Source organism: Abramis brama (genome assembly GCF_963993115.1).
Source record: "Abramis brama genome assembly, chromosome: 6".
Classification (NCBI taxonomy): Eukaryota; Metazoa; Chordata; class Actinopteri; order Cypriniformes; family Leuciscidae; genus Abramis; species Abramis brama.
The window spans coordinates 32274757-32285198 of record NC_139968.1 but is presented as its reverse complement, the minus strand read 5'-3'; the positions used below and the strand labels follow the sequence as shown (position 1 = coordinate 32285198).

The following is a 10442-nucleotide window of genomic DNA, read 5'->3' as shown; positions in this document are numbered from 1 at the left end:
GAATATTAACGATTTTTAACCATGTAAAGTGTTAACAAGTTATGAGTGCAGAAATGTAACATCAATTAATTTATCAAAAAACATGATCAATGAATAATGTAACCAACTATTAAAACGTATTCTTTTTTATTGAAAAAAGTGTTGTATCATCAGGGGTGTAGTTAAATAATAATCAATACTCTTATTGATACTACTCTTTATAATTTGGTGGAAAAACAATAAAGACCTTAAAAAAAAAAAAAAAGATTCAGCAGTTTCTTTATTATTAATTTTATTTGCAGAAAGAGGTTAAATTGTTTCCTGAGTGTCCTGTGAGGCTCCTGCTACAAATGTCTGGTGGTAATGTGCTTCATTGCTTCACTACCAGTAGCTAAACCTGAACAATGCGAATATTACCAAAGATCTATAGTCCTTGAGCTTCTCTGAAGCTAACAAATAAAAAAAAATATTGTTAGTAAAGAGTAAAGATATGTAAAAAATTAAAATAATTCTCTCCAGTATTATTTCACCCACCCAAATATACATCAAGAGTTTTTTGTTCAAGAAAATGAGCATGATGACTTTCTCAGAGAGAATCTGAGACCTCTCATTCCTGACTGTGTCCCAGCTCGGCCAGCTGTGGTAAACGCTCCTTCAGACAGTGTTGAGGAGGCAGAGGGAGATGATGGAGAGCTGTGGGAGAAGAGGAAGAGTGTCTTTCTTACCCCACCAGCGGAGGGCAGGGTCTTCTGAGGCACGGATAGGAGGAGGGTCTCGCTCTATATATTCACTGGAAGCTGAAAAATAAATTGTACCATGCTATTGTATTCAGGTTTATAGCTTTTTGTTAGAAAGGTATAAGAAAATTGTCTAACTTACGTGTTCCTCCTCCTCCTCCTCCTCCTCCTCTTCCTTATCCCGGGCTGCACTGTCACCTCATCGTCCTTCTAGGCAGCTAAAACAGAGGAGAACTTTATTAATGTTGCTAATCTACAGCTTTTAATGCTTTTGAAAGTCATTTATGCTCACCAAGGCTGCATTTATTTGAGCGAAAATACAGTAAAAACTGTAATATTGTAAACTTTTATTACAATTTAAATAACTGTTTTCTATGTGAATATATGTTAAAATGTAATTTATTCCTTGTGATCAAAGCTACATTTTCAGCATAATTGTGTGCATATATAGTGAAGATCAGTCTTCAATGTCACATGATCCTTCAGAAATCATTCTAATATGATGATTTGATGCTCAAAAAACATTTATATTACATTCTAACATTTCTAATACTATCCAGTCAAGTAAGTGACGTCATCGATTAACAGCAAATACATTGATCAGTTGGTTAAATGAATTAGCCAACTTCCAATCACCCATTCAACCCACAAAACTAACAAAAAAGCTCACCTACACATAAAGATGTGATTAAAAGCCCAAACTTTTATAAACAAGAGCTTAGGTTAGCCAGACAGTTAACGTTAGCGCTAACAGTAACAGTTAACGTTACCTCTTCAGAACACGGTTGAGATGCTAACGGAGTTTTTCGAAGACACTAAACTATTTCTATGAAGTAACGTAAAATTTTCAATAGATGTGTGTCAATAACACGTAAGAAAAATGTCAGGAACAGTAGTGTGTATTATTTGTGTGATTTTAGATTAAACTCACCTGAAAGTAGTGAAAACAACAGCGAGAGATGGATTTCTGCTTTTTGTCAGTTGCAGTGGTCCTGCGCCGTTTCCATGGCAACCGCTCCAGTGTTTGGAAGCGACTCGCATGTTCAACGCGCACGCCCATATCAGCCCATAGATATAAACACTAGATGTCGCCTGGGCTACGGCAGTTCATTGGAACGAATGCGTCAATAGAGCCGCCATCTTGGAACAGGGGAGCCCCTCCTCTTTAATGCATCAGCGTCAATGTAGGCAAAGGTCTAACGGAAATAAAATCACCTATAAAACCTAATAAAATCACATTTGGTTCGTTCCAACAGTCAGACATGTATTTATCATTGAGTCCAGAGAAAATTTAAGGTTTTGCTATTAAGATAATCTATTTATTTTTCAAAATATAATGCATAGTGCTAGTAGGTCTAAGTTTATTAGTCACATTCTTCAACTTGAGTAAACTTAGAATTAACTATGGCTACTTACCTTAGCCTACTGCATGCAAAATGACTACAATGGTGTGACTATACATGTTAATTTAAACATTTTCAAGCAGAGAAATGTACACTTGACTTATAAAAAATGACTACTACCATCCACACAGTAACTAGACTGATCATATTTCTTTAAGCCATGTTTTGCGTGAATGGGGTTACTTTAACTGTACAAAATCAATTTGGTCAGAAATAAACATTTTGTCGACCTTGAAAAGAGACAGGCAAATTTACATTTGACGTGTTTCATGGAAGTGGCTGGCCTGAGAAGTTTTGAGGTCTGCATCTGAAGCTTATTGCCAAAACCTGACTGGAACTACACAATAATACGATACATTATTGTGCATGTCTAGGTCTCTGAATTGTTTAAGTACAATCTGGATTAAAGTAACAATATCTAGTAATCACCATCACATGTTCCAATGTATTGGGAATAAAAATATTAGAACATGAGCTAGACAACTTGGCTTATATTAGTCTCTTAACTGTTGGTTTCCAGTCTTGTGAAACAGAATCACATTCATACAGAACCCTCCTCCCCCCCTTAAATCAGTGTAGTGTTTTCAGGGACTTGCCTTGTTTGCAAATGCTATACAGTGCATGTCTAAACTCAACACACTTCTATATTGATTTTAGTTGCACATATAAAGTCAAACAAACAATACAATGCAGTTGTGGCATTAATACTGACAAGTTTTAATTAAAGTTTAGTTAAAGTTTTAATAACAAGCTAGTCAGTATTACAAAACAATGCACTCCCCAAACCTAATATCCATCACCTAAACACAATATACATATAACAATACACAATATACATAGTAAATATGGTTCTAACATGGTTAGCACCTGACCTGTTATTGTTCCGTTGAAAAGCTGAGGTGGCAGAGAAAGAAAAGGAGTTCGAGGATAGCATAGAAAAACCAAAGTTTGACTCTGAGGCTGGACTTGTGTGTTATACTACAAAGCTAACTGGTGACATCCTTCCAAGACTGTCAGCTGAGTTAACCATTCTTAAAACTAAGTGTTTAGTATCCCTGCAACAACACTACCTTACACAGTTTCTTCCTTAGACTTTTGCTCTGCAGTTGCAGAGTATGAACCTTTGCCACATGGTGTTGTCTCAACTTATGAAAGGTACAGACAACCAGTGAAATTAAGCTAAAGTGGTGGTTGTCTATGCCATCTTGTGTCTCAACAATGTGATCACGAAGACCAAATATGTCCTCAGACCCTACTTCTGCTTTCACGACTCTGTTTAATAGAGACACTGGGCACTGACGGGCTGCTGAATTGATGTTAGAGGCCCGTCGGATGCAGTGCTCAGCCGAGCGAATCACTTTAACGGTACCTTGACTTGGTATTACTAGGCCTGCGTTGTTTCTGAGGGTAAGCAGATGGTATGTATCGCCAAAAGATGGTATGGTCGAAGCTACCAGACTACTACGGCATTCATTGCATGCAAGTTTTCTCATGACTTGCCTAACTACAAATCCTGCAATGTAAACAAGCGCATTGTCAGTTAGGCACCCAAAGTTTGTTGCTAAATAGCTATGGTCCAACACAACACCAGTGACTTGCTCAAAGGGAGAGGATGCAATGTTGTCGTCATCATGGTCCTCAGCTGGCACCACAGATGACATGTCAACAGCTGAGAGACACATGGTGTCATCCTGTGGTTGAACGTTGCCTGTCGTCCCTGGAGCAATTCCACAGCGGACCATAATGCGCCGGAAATAACTCTGGAAGTGAGCAACAGTTGGATTGTTGTTCCATCCACCTGAAATTAAAAAGGTAAGTATATTCCAGGTAAGTATATTCCAGGTGTGTGTGTGTGTGTGTGTGTGTGTGTGTGTGTGTGTGTGTGTGTGTATGTATGTATGTATGAATGTGTGTGTATATATATATATACACACACATACACATAGATATTAATTTTTTTGAAAACTTGTTTTTTATAGAATTGTAATGTTTGTTTTATCTCAATAACATTGCTCAGCTCCTACCTGAGGCCCTGATGGAATTAAAATACAATTTCAAGTGGTCTTGGCTAAAACGGTATGTGCACACATATCGCTGTCCCTCAAGTAGCTCTGGTATCATCATGGTGAAGGAGTCAATGTTGATGACAAAACCAGTCACAGATAGATACCTTTAAAATAAAGAAAAGAAACTTCAATATTCCAACACTGACTATACAAAACCATAAACTTAGTCTGTTAAAATTTACTTTAAATATGTTACATATCATTGTATTATTTGAACTGGGACATTCAAGGTAAGTGAGACAAATTAAAGGGAAAATGATCTAAATGCAAATGTCAGAACAGAGTGAGTCTAATTAGTGTCTGACTCCAGCCACCCCTCTGCCTCAATCTGACTAATAAAACTGACTAATCAATATCAAAATAGTTGGCGATTAATTTAATTAAAATAATTTATAATCTTTGCAGTTCTAATGCAGTGCATGTGTAATCTCTTTACTCATTTATCCAAGTTTTCCCTTTCATTTCTCACCTATCTGTGCATGTAAAATGGATGCAACGTGACCTTGTTGAGAACATTTTTTTTTTAAGTCACAAGAACATTGAGTAGAAGGAAAGAGAAAGATAGCAATGCGGTAGACCTATGATGTGGAATGATGGAAATAACCTCTCAATACATTACCCAAAATTTTCTCTGCAATGAAGTCCACATATTTTTTACGTAAACACTTCGCTTAAGGAACCAAACAACACTGGAACAGCAAGCGGACGTTTTTTTGAACACAACGTCAAAGGAAAGGATATGAAGTGAACCAAAAACTTGATCAAGACGTTTTAAAGAGTAAATCTGTAAGTGATTGCTTTGGGTCAAAGACCATAGTTTGTTACAAATCCAGATTCTCAATCTACTCTATGGTTGTATTGTTACTCTTTAAAACTCTTGTTCTCTTACTCCTTATAATGCAAGTGAAGGTAAATACCTGGTATGCTAATGGTATGCTAATGTTTTGGGGGCAATGAGAAGCTTGGCTACCTCAATACTGCTTGCAGCTAGATTTGGCAATGTTTTCTTCTTAAATACTGACGTCCTATTAATAGTTTATTTACTCTATTTATATTACCCAGTGAGATGGTTGATGTTAAGATTAATATATATATTAATAAATAAAAAAATCCATAATTAATTATTAATCATATAATATATATTTTCCCTTGCACTAACTGGTACTAGTAGATTCTACTTTTACATAATGCTCAGACTTGCTGATAGCATCTTTAATTAGTATATCTAATGCAAAGTATACAATGATACACTCTTAAGGTATTTACCTTACTTGTGGCAAACAAAAACTAAACTAAACAAAAAAACCTCTTTGAGCGATGAAGTGGAGTGCCATCGTTCAGCCTCAACTTGGTCAAGTAAGCTCGGGCTTCAGTCATAAAACCTAACGTGTCTTCCCAGTTGCGGAAACCTAGTGGAGCCTTGAAGCCTCCCGCACGTGGGTTTTTGCTGTTCATAATGTCGAACAATCTGTCAATCACCTTTAACACAAATATTCCTCATTACAGCTGGTTATGATTTACAGTTCAAAGATCTATAGAAGGTAGACCTGTTAGGATAGAGCAGATGTTAGCAGTTGGTTGCTTCTTCAGGAGAATGACAGGATATAACAACTCTGCGTTGGGGAAAACAGGCTTTAGGTCAGGAGGCATGACTGGCTAGCATCGCTATGCTATTGTGGTAGCCTGGAAGAATCAGCTGCTGTTAGGTAAGGGAAAAGGTTGATTGAGCAAAGACCATGTTGATGCCACAGGCATTGGCAGAGAGGAAAGACTGTTCGAAAGGATTAAGTGCTTGAACCACCAGCTGAGGGATGGATGGCGCTGATGATTTAGGACAAGAGCAGAAATGTCCACTTTTAGAAAACAATTATTAATCAATTATCATACTTTTTGCACATTTAATTTCCAACTAAAAAAAAATAATTACCTGAAGAAATTCGATCGTAGGAGAACATTCTTCAAACTGCGGACATCCAGCTTCCATGAGCACGCGAAGAGCCATCGCCACCGATCGACTCAGTGTCTGGGCCGCCACTGACACCTTCATCTTCTGCCCCTCAAAGTTGATGTGTTTTCTGGTGATTTTGTTGGCCGCATGAAGACCCTCGTGTTCCTGAACATCATTCAACTCTGATATGTATTTCCATTTAACTGTTCCTGCGGGACTGACAATGGAGCTGTAAGCTTGCAACATGTTCCTAGCCAATTTTAACATATGGCAAGGGTCCATGATCACAAACACATTTTCCCCTGAAGAAGGGTGGGCAAAATATGTCTTGAGAGGCTGATTCAGCTTTAGCTGGCATCCGAGCATCGTACACATGTTAATGTTCGATATATGTCCATCCATTGCGACACACACAACTTTGATGCCACGTTCATGAAGTGCCTCCAAGGCGTGTAGAAGCAAAATCCTTTGTGTATCTGGTCTAAGTGAGCTTATGAAATAAAAGGCAATGGGCATTTTCCAGTGACGTTGTAATCCAACTACCATGAAAACTAGGGCTTCACTTGCCACACTGGTCTCATCTATCCCACTGCCAAGATCCACAAAACCAATCATTGTCTGTTTGTGTGGATCGTACTGCACTTGTCTCCTTATAGACATGCCATCCAAAACAAGACACACTCGATCATACTTAACAGGGTCTTCATTTTTCCGTCTCTGTAGCATGTCTAACAGCGATGTGTTTAACCCAGGCTTGGCATCCACAGTCTGCAACCATCTGTTACAGGTAAAGCAATAAACAGAACACATATTGACATATCAGTTTCATCTATTTCTGACAAATGTGAAGTTGTAGAAAATATTATATTTACTTTAGAAGAGTGTGAGGATGTGGGAGTGGTATCTTCATGGTTTCCCTCAAGTAAGTGTAGGCTTTAGGTCCATGCAAATGCAGCGTTAAAGCAAATTCCCTTTGAGCTGGAGTGAAGGCATGGTCGTGCTTGAACAGTTCAACTGGAAGGTCTGGAAGGTTCAGGGAAATAATTTAATAATAATAAAATTAATTATAGTTTCACAGAGACATATTTCAGATTGATTTAGAGACAACTTGATCATATGCATTGTTTTTTTCTATGACCAACAGAAAAAACATTTCACAGGTAACAATATTGAGACAGCAATCAAACTGTGTGAGATGAGACATACTACTAAAACAGGGCTCCAAACTTTTTTGTATTGGTTGCACTGGTGCGCCAAACTTGTTTTATTTAGATGCACCAGCACAAAATTTAGGTGCACCAAAAATTGATGTAAAAGTTTGTAATCAGTTGTGTAGCTTATTTCTGAACAGTAAGCCTAAATTAACTAAATTCCATAGCTTAGCAACACAAACTTGAGAGGTGCAATACAGCAAATCAACTCAACTTAACTTGTTGCTGCAAGGCACGCAGCTGCAGGTTAAAAATTGTAGTTGTACAGATAAAATTGGTCGCACTCTAGAGCCCTGTACACAATTAAAAATGCTACACATGCAAAAGAGAGAGGGAGAATCGAGTCAGCCAACCAGAGTAGAAATTCAGCTTTTGTTCCAGTTCCTCCGTCAGCATCTTGTTATTTTTCAAATCCTCCAACAAGGAGCCCACTGTCTTTTTTTTTCTTCTTTCCCTGTCCTTCGCATTTCTCAAGTCCCGTTGTAACTTCTCCACGTTCTCCTGAGACACAGCCAACTTCTCTTTTGCTTTAACTGGGTCAAAGGCATACTGATGATCCTGAAAAATATTTACAAACTCAGTAACTTCAATCATGTATCCTAGCTTCTGAAAATGTCACTGTTACATCCACCAAACATACAAAGGTGTTTAAATAATTTCACTTACTAAGGATTGCTCAAAGAGGTCTGGTCTTTCAAACCCCCTGACAGGTGTGTTGGACCATGGGTGTGGAGATTCCTCAGTTGCTTTGTTTGAAGTTCTGCTTAACCTGGATGAACTAGGCTGCTGGAGAAAAGGGAAAATGTTTGAGCTTATATGAACACGTAATCAATTACAAAATGTTGTGTTAAAAAATTGCTGTGACAAACTTCTGAAAGATGATCAGGAAAATTAAAAATGGATGGGGTCGCTCCTTGCCGCAAACGGATTATCTGTCCAGTCCTGTCAAAATCTTCAGGCCGAAAATGACAGCTGCACAGTAAGGTGCGGTCTTTTGGCTCGAAGCCCTCTCTCCTGAGTGCTATTGTCCATAACTGACGTCTCTGTTTATCACTTGGGAATCTACAAACAAAACAAATCCATAAGCGTAGTAGAACGCTAACTTAGCTCGAAATAGACGGAGACAGAACTCGGCCACACAATGCCAGTCGGAGAAACTATTGAATGGAGACCAAAACAACTGTCCACATTTCCAAAATCTTACGATCATAATTACATTGATATTTCTGTTCATTGTCGGGTTCCCTAACTGTCAAAAACTAATGGGTAAGTTAACTAGCTAGCTAACTAGCATGGATTAGCTGCGGTCGTTAACCAAGGACTGAAACAATAAACCAACGTAAGTTAACCAGAAATATAATTTCGTATCATTCAATATCATAAAACACATTCTCACTTGTGAAATGTTATCCCTTGTTGTCTGGTTTTTAGATTTCTTTCGTGTGAACACCCATACGCAGCACAAAAGTCCGGCATCATTCATATTGATTCAAAGTACAGGCGGAGATAGCAGCGTTTGAGCGTTACCTATGGCTACTTCCTATGACAAGTCCCCTGTCCCAAGATGGCGGCGGTTTTGACGCATGCTTAGAACCCCCAGGCGACATCTAGTGTTTATATCTATGATATCAGCCAAGCAGCATTTACATAAATAAACATCTAACACTAGGCCAAAGAGTATAGAAGTACCAAGAGGCGAAACTCAATAGAACGTTCCATTGCAACAAACTCACCCATGCGCAGAGCTGCAGCTCCGCCATCTTGGACTGAACGCAACACAGCTGTCATAGAATTTAACGATCCCGGTTCAAATTCAAAAGCGGTTAAAAGAACTAAAAAGTAGTTTCTAGTTTTTAATATCTCTAGAGCAGACATCCCATGTCTCCCGGAAGATACGGGAGTCTCCCGCATATTGATAGCGGCTCCCTGATGCCCACAAATTAGCTAAAATCACCCAGAATCTAGAGCGAGCGAGCAAGAGCGCGCAGCTCAAAAACGTTAGAGCACACGGCAGAAATTGTGAGGAAGCGAGATATCAACATATCAACCTAAAATGTGGAACACAACTTGTTCAGATTTTTTGCTTTCATTTTCTTGCAGCTCTAGAGTAAAATATATTTTGTAATATATATATTTTATATAAAATATAAATAATTATATTTTTAAATGTGTACATTTTAATAAACTCAAACTTATATAACTTTTTTCTGTTTCACTTTAATAATTTATTTCACTTGACAAATTAAATCAAGACCAACCATAGGTCTAAATTCCAAAGCATTCTTGAATTACAACCATTTAAGTTTGGATAGTGATTTTCATGTTTATGCGAAAAAAAGGTGACACTAGTTAAAGGGTTAATTTAGTGATAACAATGAATTAATAAAGCGGTCATTTGTCAGGTTAGGTGTTCATATATCTCTGAAAGTATGCGATTTAAAAAGCCCATTTCGAGTCTTGACAATTTCGACCAAATACATAACATTAGCAAACTGTTACTGCGGTTATGGGATAGCTTACATTAACGTTACAGCACCTGTTATCGTTGACGTTAGCTCACTTTAAAGTTAATAAAACTTTTTCTACTTTACCTTTCTGGATCTTTGGGGAATCTATGAAATGCTGGTTGATTGGTTGTACACTGGTAGTTGTTGCAGTTGATGGCAGAACACTGTTTTCTTTGTTTCCAATTATTTCCAGACATAATGTTAAAGGGATACTCCACTTTTTTCGGAAATAAGCTCATTTTACATCTCCCCCAGAGTTAAACAGTTGAGTTTTACCGTTTTAGAATCCATTCAGCCGAACTCCGGGTCTGACGGTACCACTTTTAGCATAGCTTAGCATAGATCATTGATTCTGATGAGTCCAGTAGCATTTCTTTCAAAATGACCAAAGAGTTTCAATATTTTTCCTATTTAAAACTTGACTCTTCTGTAGTTAAACCGTGTACTAAGATCGACGGAAAATGAAAAGTTGCGATTTTCTAAGCCTATATGGCTAGGAACTACTCTCATTCCAGCGTAATAATCAAGGAACTGTGCGGCTGTACCATGAGTGCAGCAGGCGTAATGATATGACGCAGCGCCTGAAAATAG

General features: G+C 38.0%; 1 long non-coding RNA gene across 1 annotated transcript; it reads right to left on the bottom strand.

Annotated features, from left to right (window-relative positions):
• Positions 1-306: 306 nt before the first annotated feature.
• Positions 307-1711, bottom strand: LOC311085798. Its single transcript, XR_014606957.1, has 3 exons — positions 1648-1711; positions 859-934; positions 307-776 (listed from the first exon to the last, which is right to left on the bottom strand). It is a non-coding gene; the product is annotated as an uncharacterized lncRNA (long non-coding RNA).
• Positions 1712-10442: the final 8731 nt, after the last annotated feature.